This window comes from Marmota marmota, unplaced genomic scaffold (genome assembly GCF_001458135.2).
Source record: "Marmota marmota marmota unplaced genomic scaffold, marMar, whole genome shotgun sequence".
NCBI lineage: Eukaryota > Metazoa > Chordata > Mammalia > Rodentia > Sciuridae > Marmota > Marmota marmota.
The window spans coordinates 16,492,460-16,507,287 of NW_025999961.1; the positions used below are offsets into that span (position 1 = coordinate 16,492,460).

At 35.7% G+C, this 14,828-nt stretch overlaps 1 protein-coding gene and 1 non-coding gene across 2 annotated transcripts in view; one reads left to right on the forward strand and one right to left on the reverse strand.

Annotated features, from left to right (window-relative positions):
• Positions 1 to 14,828, reverse strand: part of Ppm1l (protein phosphatase, Mg2+/Mn2+ dependent 1L) — a 295,643-nt gene that overhangs the window by 225,896 nt on the left and 54,919 nt on the right. The window lies entirely within an intron of this gene.
• On the forward strand, positions 7,007 to 7,113 carry LOC125616761. Its single transcript, XR_007347503.1, has one exon. It is a non-coding gene; the product is annotated as a U6 spliceosomal RNA (small nuclear RNA).

The following is a 14,828-nucleotide window of genomic DNA, read 5'->3' on the forward strand; positions in this document are numbered from 1 at the left end:
GGGGCAGTTTTACCGGTGATTGAACTCAGGATCACTTGACCACTGAGCCATATCCCCAGCCCTATTTTTGTATTTTATTTAGAGACAGGGGTTTCACTGAGTTGCTTATCACCTCACTTTTGCTAAGGCTAGCTTTGAACTTGTGATCCTCCTGTCTCAGCCTCCCAATCCATGCACTCTTTTATGTATTAGACATTTGTTGTGCATTTACTTGTGCCAGATACCACAGAAACAGAGATAAAAGGCTGGGCCCCTGTCATCAGGAGATGAATAGAGTTTTGACAAACAAAAATAAGGATGGAGAGCAGAAACCCATGCAACAGGTAGGGAAACCCAATAGGCCAAAAATAAATAAATAAACAAACAAACAAACAAATAAAGGCAGCATGCAGGACATGCTCTAGAAGATGGAGGAAACTTAAAGTCTCCCACTGCTTGTACCTCCTTGAGCCAATAAATGACAGGTGTATCATGTTCTCACTAAGTGAACTTCATTGCCCTAGAATTACTGCTTCTTTCTAATGGTTGTTCTCCTTAACTAATGGAAGAATGACAATCCTATTAGAGGTATAGAAACATAGACTCAAATGTTTGAATTAGGAGCAGTTTTTTTTTTTAATTATGCATCTTTCTCAGGATCTCTAGCTCTTTGCTACTTAGTTGTTTCAGTTGATTTTTGGCAACCTACAATAATTAAAAAGTGCTTGGAATGTTTTGTTTTGTTTGGAATGGTAAAACCTCTCTACACAATGAAATGTCGGTCCTCTTTTCTTGAGGTCTGTGCAGGTTGTACAGTCTAAGGAAATTATGCAGGAGACCTGGAGCTGTGGGACAAGAACCACATGTCCCAGAAATAAATATCACTCACTCCCTATCAAAAATTTCATTTTCTACTGCCCTAGCAATGTTTGCTAGCCCCTTTCTTTCTATGCTTTGGTTTTCCCTAGTACTGTATCACTAATATACCTTATATATCTTATATATATTTGTCTATCTACCCCCTCTAGAGAATAAGTAATTTTTACTATTTTGTCACCCCTGCATCCCCAGTACCCATAATAATGCTCAGCATTTAGTAAACATTCCATAAGGACTTAATGAATGCATGCTGAATGCATGAATTTCAGAGGACAGTCCCAATTCCAAATATTCTGTTGTACAGTCCCCATAAACATACCCTTACTTAGACCATGTGTCGTGACTTAGCACTTGGTAAACATGGGCAAGCAAGGTATGGAATACATACATGTGTAGGTAAAGTAACCTATTACCTGCCACTTTGGGAGATATGTAAGCACTGTACTTGCATCCTTTCAAGAAGTACAACCCATTGATCCATGTGGCTTCCATACACATTAATCCGTTTCAGTCATTAGTCAACTGGAAAGAGTGTGCAAAAGCCTGTGTGAAAACATAATCTAATTGTGACTTGTGACTTGGCCACATACTTTTATATTTTCTATCCTACCTCTCCAATTATTTTCTTTAAAAGTAGAAATACTTTTAAATACTAAAAGTATTTGGACACTAAAATATGCACACATTTTCCCCAGTTTTGCAACTCCTATTTTTAGAATAACACACACACCCCAAAACTTAACTCCTTATACTGAAATACTTTTGCAGTGTGCATTTTGCATATCAAGGCATGCACACCCCTAAAAGAAAGGAAAAGAGTAATAATCTATAGAAGTCTCTTTATTTTTTTTAAAGAGAGAGAGAGAGAGAGAGAGAGAGAATTTTTTTAATATTTATTTTTTAGTATTTGGCAGACACAACATCTTTGTTTGTATGTGGTGCTGAGGATCGAACCCGAGCCGCACACAGCCAGGTGACCACGCCACCGCTTGCTTGAGCCACACCCCCAGCCCCAATATAGAAGTCTCTTTAAACATTAAAATTATTTTTTAAAAAAATCAACCAGAAATAAAGCATTTCAGAGAGATAACAGGAGCATTTGTAATGGAAGCCTCCTTGCAGAGGCTGACCACATTTGCAGATGCAAATTCCATTACTTCCCTAACAACCTCAGCAACACTCTTAGTCTGTGGTCAAAAACTAGAAGGGGATTGGGAGGAGGACTGTCCTCCTCCTAAACAGTGAAGGAAAACAGCCAATCAAAAAGAGTTTGAGAAAGAACAATGGCCTCCTACTGAGAAAGCATGTTAAGTAGGCTGGTATTGAAACTACATTTTATTGCACACAAATCCATCATTGTTCCTTTTCCTTTTCTTTCCCTTTTTCTTTTCTTTCCTCTGCCCTATTCACTGTAATTGTCATCTCATGTGTGATTTTTTAAACCATGATATATTTGTTCAATTATCTGCAGACCTATAGCCCCTTCATCAAATTCGCTGATCTCTTTTTACAAGTAATAATTCTATATTGGAGACCTAATGGAAATTCTTGGGAGTGATAAAACGGAGTCAAATTTTGCAATGCTGCTTCCCATCCAAGGATTGTTGCCATTATCCAATATATTTGTTTCAATGAGTGTTGTAAATACACATTTTCTTTTAAAGATAGTACTTTTACATTAAAAAAAGAAATGACTGAGTAGTATCAGAAATGGTATTTTCACAATTTGTCTCACACCTTATTCTAAGTTCATGTTACCTTTAAAAAATTAACTTTAAGGGATGAGGTTGTGGCTCAGCAGTAGAACACTGGCCTAGTACATGTGAGGCCCTGGGTTTGATCCTCAGCCCCACATAAAAATAAATAAATAAAATAAAGATATTGTGTCCAACTACAACTAAAAAAATAAATATTTTTTTAAATGAACTTTAAAAATCTAGTAGACTGAATGATGATTCTATCAGGGAGGGAATTCATCTGTACCTGGAGTACATTCATGTATTTTCAGCAATTAATATGCAAAATTACCAGAGAAACTCATCTATAACTCAATATTCAAGTGTAACTTTCTGTTGCTATTAGTATTCCATATTAATTAATTTCACAAAATACTTATTATACTCCATTTACCAATTGTTTTAATGGCCTCTAAAAATATTAAAAAGTATAATAAAAGAAAAAATTAAAACAAATAGCATCATTAAGCCACAGTCTAACAAAGACCCCAAACCATATACTGAGCCATGGATCAAATTCCACGTTAAAGCCCAAGCTGTAATTAAAAATTATAGCTTGGGCTTGCTCAGTTGGTAGAGTGCTTGCCTCACATGCACAAGGCCCTGGAACCAATCCCCAACCCCACCCCAAAAAAAATTAAAGTTTGAACACCCATATGCCAGAGGACTCATATCTACCGTAAGAAGCTATTTAGTTTGACTCATCTCAGAGGTAAGACTGATGATTTACCTATGGTGGGGCTATGTCTAAAAACAATGGAATCCTGACAGTCATCCCAAGGCAGAGTGGTCAGGCTAACCAAGAGGGACAAAACTAGCCCTCTGCAGCACAGATTCTGGAAGGTACCACACATCTAGGCAGAATGTAATAAGATTCATGCAGATCAGCTAGACAGTTTTACACAGCTAAGTGTCAAAAATCTACACAGAAAGGCAAACTCTTGCCTAGAAAAGTTGAAGGTTATCAAAAGCAACAAAGGGAGAAAGGATCTTAATCCTTATTCATACTGTAGAAGCTGGCTACAACCTGCTCTGTTTTATAGCACCTGCTGGGCATGGTTATTGAGTGTTCACAAATATCAGCCAAAGACCAAAAACAAACAAACAAACTAGGAGCCTTTGTGCATTTCTCTTCTGATGATAAAATGACTTCAAAATAGCAATACCTCAAAAAAGTGTTAGATCTGATACTGTTTTTAACAGCCAAATATTCTTAACTTTCTTCTTGTCTTCTCGTAGTCTATTCACTCAATCAACTCTGCCAGGCAAAATAAGAGAGTTAAACATTAAGAGTGCTGCTCTAAGTGACTTCAGAAAAGTTACTTTCTCCTCTAACATTGTCTATAACATGGGAGAAGTGACAATACTTGCTCATGAGGTTAGAGGATCCAATAATGCATGAAATCATTTAGCACTGTAAGTAGTCAATGCAAATGAGCTGCTATCATTACTAGCATTTTAGGCTAAACTATAAGAAAACGCCACTTTTACAGGTCATGGTCAAATATGGGCAATTTCCAGCCTCTACCCAAAGGTCTTAAAATCAACCTACTATAGTGACACAGCCATATCAATGTTTATAGCAGCTCAATTCACAGTAGCTAAACTGTGGTACCAACCTAGATGCCCTTCAATAGATGAATAGATAAAGAAACTGTGGTATATATACACAATGGAATATTACTCAGCATTAAAAGAGAATAAAATTATGGCATTTGCAGATAAATGGATGGAGCTGGAGAATATCATGCTAAGCGAAGTAAGCCAACCCGAAAAACCCAAAGACTGAATATTCTCTCTGAATAGTGGATGCTAACCCATAATGGGGTGAGGGGATATGGAAAAAATGGAGGAATTCTGAATTGGGTAAAGGGGAAGGAAGAGAGGGGATTGGGCATGGAGGTAGGAAAGATGGTGGAATGAGAAGGACGTCATTACCCTAGGTACATGTATGATTGCACAAATGGTACTACTGTACATTGTGTACAACCAGAGAAATGAAAAAAGTTGTGCTCCAATTGTGTACTATGAAACAAAATGTGTTCTGCGGTCATGTATAACTAATTAAAACAAATTAAAAAATTTTAAAAGAAAAATTATATTTACAATTTTGTATGATTTAAACTAAAACATATTGCCGCAGTCCGGCTGCAGCAGAATAATCGGGGGGTGACGAATAACTTGTGTACGTTGATACAGCAGGAGTGGGAGCCGTTTATTGCAGGACAGGAGCAGTATTTATACATTCCACACAGCTTATCTAATTAGCATAAACTAGATACATCAGTCAACCAATCAGGAATCTCCACACTTAATGGCTTGTTTTTGTTACTTCTCAAACCGCTCCCTCTGGCATTTTGCCAGGCACCATCCAGACTTGTTTATGAACTCTAACATTCCCCTGGCAAAATGCCAGGTGTTATTTTGACTTGTTTACAGACTCTAACATTTCCCCCTTTTGTTTAATTTAAATAACGACCATAGTGGTTTTTACAGAAACACCAAAAATAACCTGCTACAAACAGAAAGGGAGGATACAAAATGCCACAATACCAAGCCAATTGATGGCTCCATGCAAGAAGCCCTTGGAAAAATTATACCAGCAATGACACCGTTAGCAAAGATACCGAGTTACAATTTGTTATAGATTACAGTTTGTTGTCTCAGTCCAGGTAAAGCAGTGTCTCAATAGATTAACTCACAGTCCAGGTAAATCACAGTCCAGGTAAGTTCTGCAGGCAGCTAGCTTAAATCACAGTCCAGGTAAGTTCTGCAGGCAGCTAGCTTGATCTGAAGTCTCGTCTGTTTCTCAGCAACACTGGAAATTCTTCCACCTTGGTCTTTACCGGCACTGGGACGAAGGCAGGAACTCCGGATGGCTAAAGAAAATCCTGTAGCATTCTACTAAGAAAACAACCTTCTGAACAATTTAGTACATTATCTCAAGGTTTTTTTGCATTTGAAATAAGCATTAATAGTGCTCATTACTCATTAGCTTCCAGGTGTGGGAGAACCATTGTAGCTTAGTTATTGGCATTGAAAATGACCAAACATCAGGGACACCAGTAGCGTCTTCTGCTGGCTGTAGTGCCTGGGCAGCCCCAGATGGCCCTGGGGAGTGTCCCGGACTCAAACTGCTACTGGGCACAGGGAGCAAGAGCCTGCGAGACTGTGCCTCCAGGTCAGGTCTAGATTTGGGCTCGCGGCAGTGGAAGAGCCAGCTCCCCGGCCAGGAGGCGGGGAAGGGCCAGTCGCCACCGCCTCTTGGAAAATCCTTGCTGCGCTGTGACCGGCTTGCACACTCGGCAGCCGCCTCTCCGCTTCACGCACCCTCCGGTAACGAAAAGTATTTAGTAATAGCCTTTTGCTGCAACTTTTTTTCTGATAATCCTTCTTCTTCTGAACTTTCTTTTTTTTTTTGACTAGAGTTCCTGGGCTCTTATCAACACATGCCCTAACTATGTTTGGTTCCACTGGGGTGCCTTCTTCCCTTAGTAATTTACTTCTCACCCCTTCCATATTTTCATCACAAAGACAATACAACATTTCAAGACAAAACAAGACACAAACATACTGTATCAATCTTCTCCATTTTCTCGAAATTGTCATTTTTCCTCTCGCCCTATCTGCCTAGGGACGAGCAGATTTGCTCCCGTCTTATCTATGGACGGGCAGCATTTTTCGTCACTTACCCCCGAGTGTCCCGGGGCTCCCCGTACGGGCCACCATCTGCCGCAGTCCGGCTGCAGCAGAATAATCGGGGGGTGACGAATAACTTGTGTACGTTGATACAGCAGGAGTGGGAGCCGTTTATTGCAGGACAGGAGCAGTATTTATACATTCCACACAGCTTATCTAATTAGCATAAACTAGATACATCAGTCAACCAATCAGGAATCTCCACACTTAATGGCTTGTTTTTGTTACTTCTCAAACCGCTCCCTCTGGCATTTTGCCAGGCACCATCCAGACTTGTTTATGAACTCTAACATTCCCCTGGCAAAATGCCAGGTGTTATTTTGACTTGTTTACAGACTCTAACAACATATCATTTTGTCATCATAAATTTATTAATACTATTATTAGTAACATTATTATTGACAAAGATTTTTGACCTTTTAACGTCCTAATGTAGGCTTTTATATGCTTATTTAAATTGGAAAATGCTAACAAATAGAAAGTATTCCATTGTAAGAGGCTATTTATTTATCTACCTTCCTATAAAGAAATATCAGGAATAAGGGAAGCCAGTCTACACCAGGATACAAGAATATTACTCATGAATAAACTGACTTCAAAAAAGAATCTTTGGGGGCTATCTTGTTTAACTAACTAAGCTTTTTCCATATTCATAACAGTGTCCTAGGCACTGGAGCATAAAATGGAATACAAAATTAAGAAAAATTAAATTAGTGCTTGATTCAGCAGCACATACACTAAAATTGGAATGATACATAGAAGATTAGCATGGCCCCTGCACAAGGATGACACACAAATTTGTGAATTGTTCCATTTTTTTTTTATTAAGATATGAATTTGAGGGCTGGGGTGGTGGCTCAGCGGTAGATCGCTCGCCTCGCACGTGTGAGGCCCTGGGTTTGATCCTCAGCACCACATAAATATAAATAAATAAAGGTATTATGTCCAACTACAACTAAAAAATAAATGAAAAAAAATGTTAAAAAAAGATTGAAATTGGTGTCAACATACCTTATATACAATCAGAGATATGATAAATTGTGGTCTAATGGTGTATTAAAAATTGTAATGCAAAAAAAAAGGAAGAGGGGAGAAAAGTGAGTTTTTTTATTTTTTTCTAAAGTAGATCAATTTTTGTTTCTGGTATAATTTAGAAATCTTTCCATTTTATCATCCTTTGGAGTTAAATGTTAATTGAGGAAACATAAAGAGATAAAGATATTATGTATATAATAAAGGAGAGGGGAAAAAAAGAAAGGTTAAATTAAAATTTTGATGTTTAGGGATCCCAAAAAGAATTTTAAAAATGAAAAGCTATACTCAAAGAAAATAAAATGAGGGCTGAGGTTGTGGCTCAGTGGTAGAATATTTGCCTAGCATGCCTGAGGCACTGGGCTCACTCCCCAGTACCACATTAAAAAAAAAAAAAACTAAAATAAACAAAATAAAGGTAGTGTGTCCATATACAACTAAAAATATTTTTAAAAAGAAAAGAAAATGAGGACCAAATCAGGAAACAGATTATAAAAATATGACATGGATCCCCAAAGCACAGAAAACAAAGCAAAAATAGACAAATGGAATTATATTCAATTAAAACGCTTCTAAACATCGAAGAAAACAATCAACATTACAGAGAGAACCTACAGAATGGGAGAAAGTATACACCTGACAAGGGTTTAGTGTCCAAAATATATACTACAAGATCTCAATAGCAATACAATAAATAACCTGATTTTAAAATGGGCAATAGAGTCAGGGCGGTGCACGCCTGTGATCTCAGTAGCTAAGAAGGCTGAGGAGGACCATGAGTTCAAACCAGCCTCAGCAACCTAGGGAGGCCCTAAGCAAATTAGCATGACCCTGTCTCTAAATAAAATATGAAAAAAGGGCTGAGGATATGACTCACTAGTTAAATGCCCCTGGGTTCAATCCCAGGTACTTAAAAAAAAAAAAAAAAAAAAAAGGCAATAGACGTAAATACATATTTATCAAAAGAAAACATAAACAGGTACATGAAAAAAAAATGCTCAACATCACTAATAATCAGAAAAATGTAAACCAAAACCAAAATGAGATATCACCTCACCCCACTAAGAATGGCTAATATCAAAAAGATTAAATTTAGATATCAAGTTGCTAGCAAGGTTGCAGAAAAAAGGGAAACCTTGTACATCAGCTAGGAGCAAGAAGTTCTGGGGTACTACCACATATTATGGTAACTTTATATAACAATTATGAATATATATTTCAAACAGCTGAAAGAACAGATTTTTGAAAGTTTTCACCACAAAGAATTGATATATGTTTGAAGAGGTAAGTTTCACCTGATTTAAGCATTATACAATGTATACATGTAGCAAAAATTACATAGTACCATGTTAATATGCACAACTTTTATATTTTTGTGTATCAGTTAAAATAAATGAAAGAAAATAAATAAAAATTATATATAATACACATACATAAAAATTTCTTATTCTTGTCTTCAAAAGACATATACTATGTCTTTCTATATACATAATATGTGCAGACACAAGACTACTAAACAGTTGCCAATGACAGTGACAGACCTTGATTTGTGTCATGATTCTAATAATGGAGGTGCACTATTCCATCCACATTGTCTCATCTGGTGCTCCTTATGCCCAAGGGCCTACTTTTGACAGGTGGTGAGTTAGTGTTAAAAGAGCAGATTTTTGTCATAGAATGAGCAAGCTGACACCCGTAGAATTCCAGCCAATGGCCTTTACCTCATCAAAGAATTCCCTGTCCTCATCACACACTAACAGTGCTAAAACATGCATTTAAATACCATCAATCATGTTACTACTTTAAAAAGCATTCATAGTTTGAACTGCTATAACAAAGCACCATAGACTGGCTGAATTATAAACAACAGAAATTTATTCCTCACAGTTCTGGATCCTAGAAGACCAAGATGAGGATGCAAGCCAGCATAGTCAGACTCTTGTTTGGGTCCTCTTCCAGATTATAGATGGTTGGTTCCTCATTGTATCCTCACATGGCAGAAAGAAAGCTAACTAACTCTCTGGCCTCTTTGTATAAAGGCACTAATCTCATTCACATAAGTGTCACCTTCATGACCTAATTACCTCCCACAGAACATTGGTAATTAAAGTATAATCATTTACACATTTACACAACAGAATAAGAACCTGAACTTTACTTCTTATCAATATCTCACAAACCAATATTTTTGAGAATTTTCTCACTACCCTAGCCATCTGGAATCAAGAACATTAAGAAAAATCAACAGAAGCACACAAGTAAATAACAGAAAACAACATTAACTAGTTTCCTGTAAATAAGAACTCCCCTGGATTTCATCTCACCAAAAGCTATTCTGGCAACCTTCCAGTAGTCCAGTGCTCCACAAATTATGCATACTGATTTATGTAAAGCAGGCTTTCATTTTGTTTTAGGATAACAGAAGATAATTTGATCTTATTTTTATGAGTAGGAATTTTTAAAATTTTCTTTGTCTTCTAAAATTTACTTTTCATATTTATTTTTGTTTCGTGGGTTTTATTTGTATGTTTTCCCTCTTTTGATCTCAATTTGTTTTCCTTAAACATAGTCCTTTATTAAAAGGTCTCCCTTTTAGAGATTTTCATTCAACTTTTCTTCATTTTGCATTTAAGCACAAGAGACTAGGATAGTGCCTTGACCTTAGCAGTTGTTTGCTAAACAAATGTACCAAAGCATCTGTGCTTAACTTAGCCATTTGAAACATTCTTAGATCTGGATACATACTAGTTTTCATTACTACTAACACATTTTTACTCACATGGAACTTCATAAAGTACCATTTGAAGTACAGTAATTTCTATTTGACAACATTTTGAAGTTGAAATATGCCTTCCAATCTATAATGCTTACGGATATTTACTATTATGATGCACAGTAAAGTTAGGAAAAAAGTTTTATTTATAGGCAATTTTTAAAAAGACAAACTTTTAAATAACCCATATATATACATTAAACACCAATGCACAAATCAAAATTTTGAGACCCAAAACACTCTTGTTATACATACTTTTATTTTAATATATATAAAATATCCCTAGGTACTTTTTTCTTCAAGGCCCCTAATAATGGCAAGAGTCTTATAAGGAATAACCAAAGGAGGAAGGATAACAGAAAATATTTGGTTTATTCATATGATGAAGTTCTGGAGTCTTTTAGAAACACAATACTGAAACTACCTCATATTTCATTAAAAGAGCACTAATTTCTTCATATGAAGAAATTTATGATTTGCTGAAAACTCAGCTTTTAGAAAAAGCCAAAAGGAAAATACTGCAAAAAATAATTATTGTGTTGGGTGATTTTAATTTTAAATAGCTTATTATTATTAAATAGAGCTATGAAAAGGTAAAAAATATACAACAGTATGGGTGGTACAGTGTGAGGAATACAGGCTATGCAGTCAAAAGACCTCAGTTCTGACCCTACCTTCACCTCTTTACCACTAAGGCTGTCCACAAAATATAGTGAAATTACACAGGTAATGTATGTAGTGCAGGAACCGACTAGTAAGTAAGAGCTCAATGAATAATAATACCATAACTACTCAAATAAGGTCTATTGAATATATACAGTTTGTCCTCTTTCAAAATCCTAATAGAATGTAATGAGATTAAACATAGAAAAATCCACAAATATAATGAAAACCAGAGGAAAAAATAATAACAATATTTTGGGAGATAAAAAAACAGATGCATGAGTCATAATTAACCTAACAAAACTGAGAAAGTTGAATCCCACATCCATAGGACACTTAGCTACATTGCTTGAAACTGATATTTCTCAGAGAAGCCTACTTATTTTTTGTTCTTTTATTATGTTAAAGCATCCCTGTCCACAATGCCAGTTAAGTGATTTTTAAGATTATATATGAAAATGGAATCTATTACTTCAGACAGTATATGACAAGGACATTGGAGACAAGGATTTTGATTTTAATTAGGATTAGGCAGAATAACCAACAAAACAAAGCAAATGAAAATGAGTGTTAGAAGGGCTTTAGGAATAGTAATAAGCCATTAAACTAATTAGCCACTAAATTGGAAGTTCTCAAAGAGCAAGTTAGGCTAACCAAGTAAAGCTTTCTATAATTACACTTTCCAGTTTCCAGTACTAACAACACTTACTTACATACCAAGAGAGCAAAACTTGGAGAGGAACAGAGAAGAATAGGTCTATGCTTGGGTGGAGAGGTGATTGTAACACATCACCTTGGCCCTGTTGAGAAGTTAGTACACAAAATACAAAACAGTATACAAAATACAGGCTTCCTTCCCAGAAGTAAAATTAAGGAACACTTTATAATGCACCACCAACAGGAGTGTAATTTGATTCAGTCAATCTGGAGAACAAATTTTCCCATGCTATTATTTCATTTCTTTTTAAATACTCCTTTTCTATTTACCAAATGTGGTTATTCTACAGACCTCAATGAACAAACTATATTCTATGGCTTTAACTAACAGCTCCGCATAACTGATTCTCAAATCTCCACTTCAGTCCCTGTTTCTACTATCTATTCTAGGTTACAAGCAAGAAGAAATACTATCTGGTCAACAATCTCCTCAATCTAAATAAATCCAAAACTGAACTCGTCTACTACAAATCACCCCTGCCCCAATCACAACTGTCTTTGTCAACACCTCTGCATTCTATCAATGGCACCACAGCTCTCTCAGTTACTAAAGCAGATCTTCAGTTAGCTTTGCCTATTCTGTCTCCTTCTATTCATTAAAGAACTGAAATCTTTACTTATGGAGCCAAAATTAGAACATGACCTACAAAAGTAAGAAAAAACATGCCATCACAAAAAGCAATTTAAAATAGTTTGAATATTAAAATATTGTGTTCTTCCACATATTATTACTGAGGAAGAATGGGGCTGTGCAAAAATCCAGATGTTGGTTATCACATAGATGCAATTACTGTCATCCCATCTTAATCATTCTTGTCTTCACAGACATCTCTTCCTACTCACCAACATCAATGCTCTCATTCAGGCTTTCGTTTCCTCACATCTCAATAGAACTTGCTTCTTGTCTAAATCCATTGCACCCATCACCCTCTCGTATCAACAAATTTTGTTTTAGCACTGATTATTACATTCACTTACCTAAAAAACCTTCAATAAGTCTTCAAACTCTGCAGTGTGGCATATAATCTTATATTCTTTTCCTAGAGTTAGTGTTAGGGAGCCCTTCCACGTCACATGCATCTTCACAGGTCACAGATTAAAAGTCCCCACACAGGTATGAGATCAAGAAATAACTAGGCAATGCACACCTCATTCTCTCAGATTTTTCTCTTTACTACTTTTCTAGCACTCCCTATACTTAATGTCTTTTTCATATTCTTCTGTATGCCAACATCACCAACAAGAATTTATAATCACTATAACTCTATAAGCAAAGAGATAATTGATTATTGTTCTAATCAATAATTATCAACAAAAAGACTTAGACATAACAAAATTAGAAGGAAGGGGACCTTAGCTGTGGAATAACTAGAATTCAAAGTCCAAAATAGGATCAGGAGTGAAGCCAAACAAGCTCTCAGATCTGATGATGAAGGCCTCACTAAAAGATGAAGATGTCTTGCTGTCCATTTATTCAGGAAAACAGAAGTAGCATGAACACAACTTATCCCTTTATAGTTTTCCACATTTTTTCCCTATAATCTCATCAGAAGCTAGATAGTGCCCTGGGTATTCTTCCATTATAGATAAATATCAAATAGAAAAGAACTTCACTGACCAATGTTCTCAATGTAAAATTAACAAATTTGGAGACATTTTTAACATCAAACTAAAAATATCCTGTCTTGACAGAGCCTATATTTAGGCTTAAAAAAGATATTCTCTCTGTCTTCCTTTCAATCTCACATTTTTAACTACATTGTCTTAGCCCATATTTACAAACTTCAGAATAAAATGAATTTTCTTTTCCATTTCATAAAATATTCTGTTTTTTCACAGAAAAGAAACATAACAAACAATGCTCACTGTTCTCCCAAATATATAAGGCCTCCATTGGAGGTTAACAGTTTCAACCAAAAAATGAAAGTGTTGTTGATTGTTGACATACACACACACACACACACACACATAATCCACTCTTCTCTCCCTGCCCCCAACATAGAAGGTCCATTTAACTGAAATCTAGATATTTTAAAACAAATCTCTTTCTTCACTGGAGCAAAAGGGGAAGGCTATATTCATTCTGACAGCCTATTTTTATAAGAATGCAAAAAAGTAGAGGAGTGTGAGCAAGATGACTCTGCAGTATCTGAATAGTATTTTCAAGTAGGATTTCTCTGCCTTTTAGTTTCTGGTGTTTAACTTAAATACACTACCTCTCCTAGGGAAAAATAACCCAAAGTATGTACCCTTTCACTGCTCCAATGTCCATCCACAGGATTAAATATGTGTGCACCCTATTCAGAGCCCTACCCTAAACAAAATATAAAATGTTTGGTCTATACTAACAAATGTTGGTTTTCTCTCTATTTCTTCTTTACCATTGCTTCACACATGCTAAACAATTGCTCTGCCACTGAGATACCACCTATCTCTGTGAGCTCTTCCCAATATTTCCTTATTTTATCTCTTTTTTGGGCTAAGCAAATTAACATTATCTTTCCAGATGTGGTTTTTAAAAGATAAAACCCTTAAGAATAAAAGATATTTACTTTTCTATATATTTATAAACAAAGTTTCTCACATGCGTAAACCAGTAGGTGCCCCCATTTTACTCGATCTGTATAGCTGAGTTGTCAAAAACTTTTTTTTCAAAACAATGTTGTCCCATTGTATCAAGCTCACTTCCTTTACTTCTGAATCTCTGAGTCCAGGGTTATTACATAATAATAGTTTGGGATCTGAAAATTATAAGTTATGGCTTAAATGCATATACAATGCTAAATTAACAAGCTAAATTTGCTGTTGAAGTGCATAAGGATGGGAAATATTATTTGCTGTGTTCATAGAACAGTGCTAAAAATTTTTTATTTCATCTAACTACAAAAGCAATGAATATTTATTTTTTAAAAATTAGAAAATATAGGGTTGGGCATGTAGCTCAGTGGTAGAACACTTGACTATCTTTTGCCTGGGTTCAAGCCCCAGTACCACCCAAAAAAATAAATAAATAAAGTTAAAAAGCCTCAAGAAGAAAATTAAAACTACTAAGAGATAACTACTACTGAGTCATTGCTTTAAAACTGACTGTTGCCTATGCATAAGTTGGAGAAGGTAGAATAGAATCCTATAATTAAAATTGATCATCTTAACCATTTTTAAGTGTTAAATGGAATTAATTACATGACGTAGATATCTGACATACAAAAAACTTCAGTTTTTCATACCAGTTCAGAAAAAAATACCATTTGACCCTTAAACAGCAATTTTTAAAAACCTTAGTTTAGTTTCACTGTTCCTAATTGAACAAACTAAATATCCTTACAGATTTTTAAATAACATAGTAACAG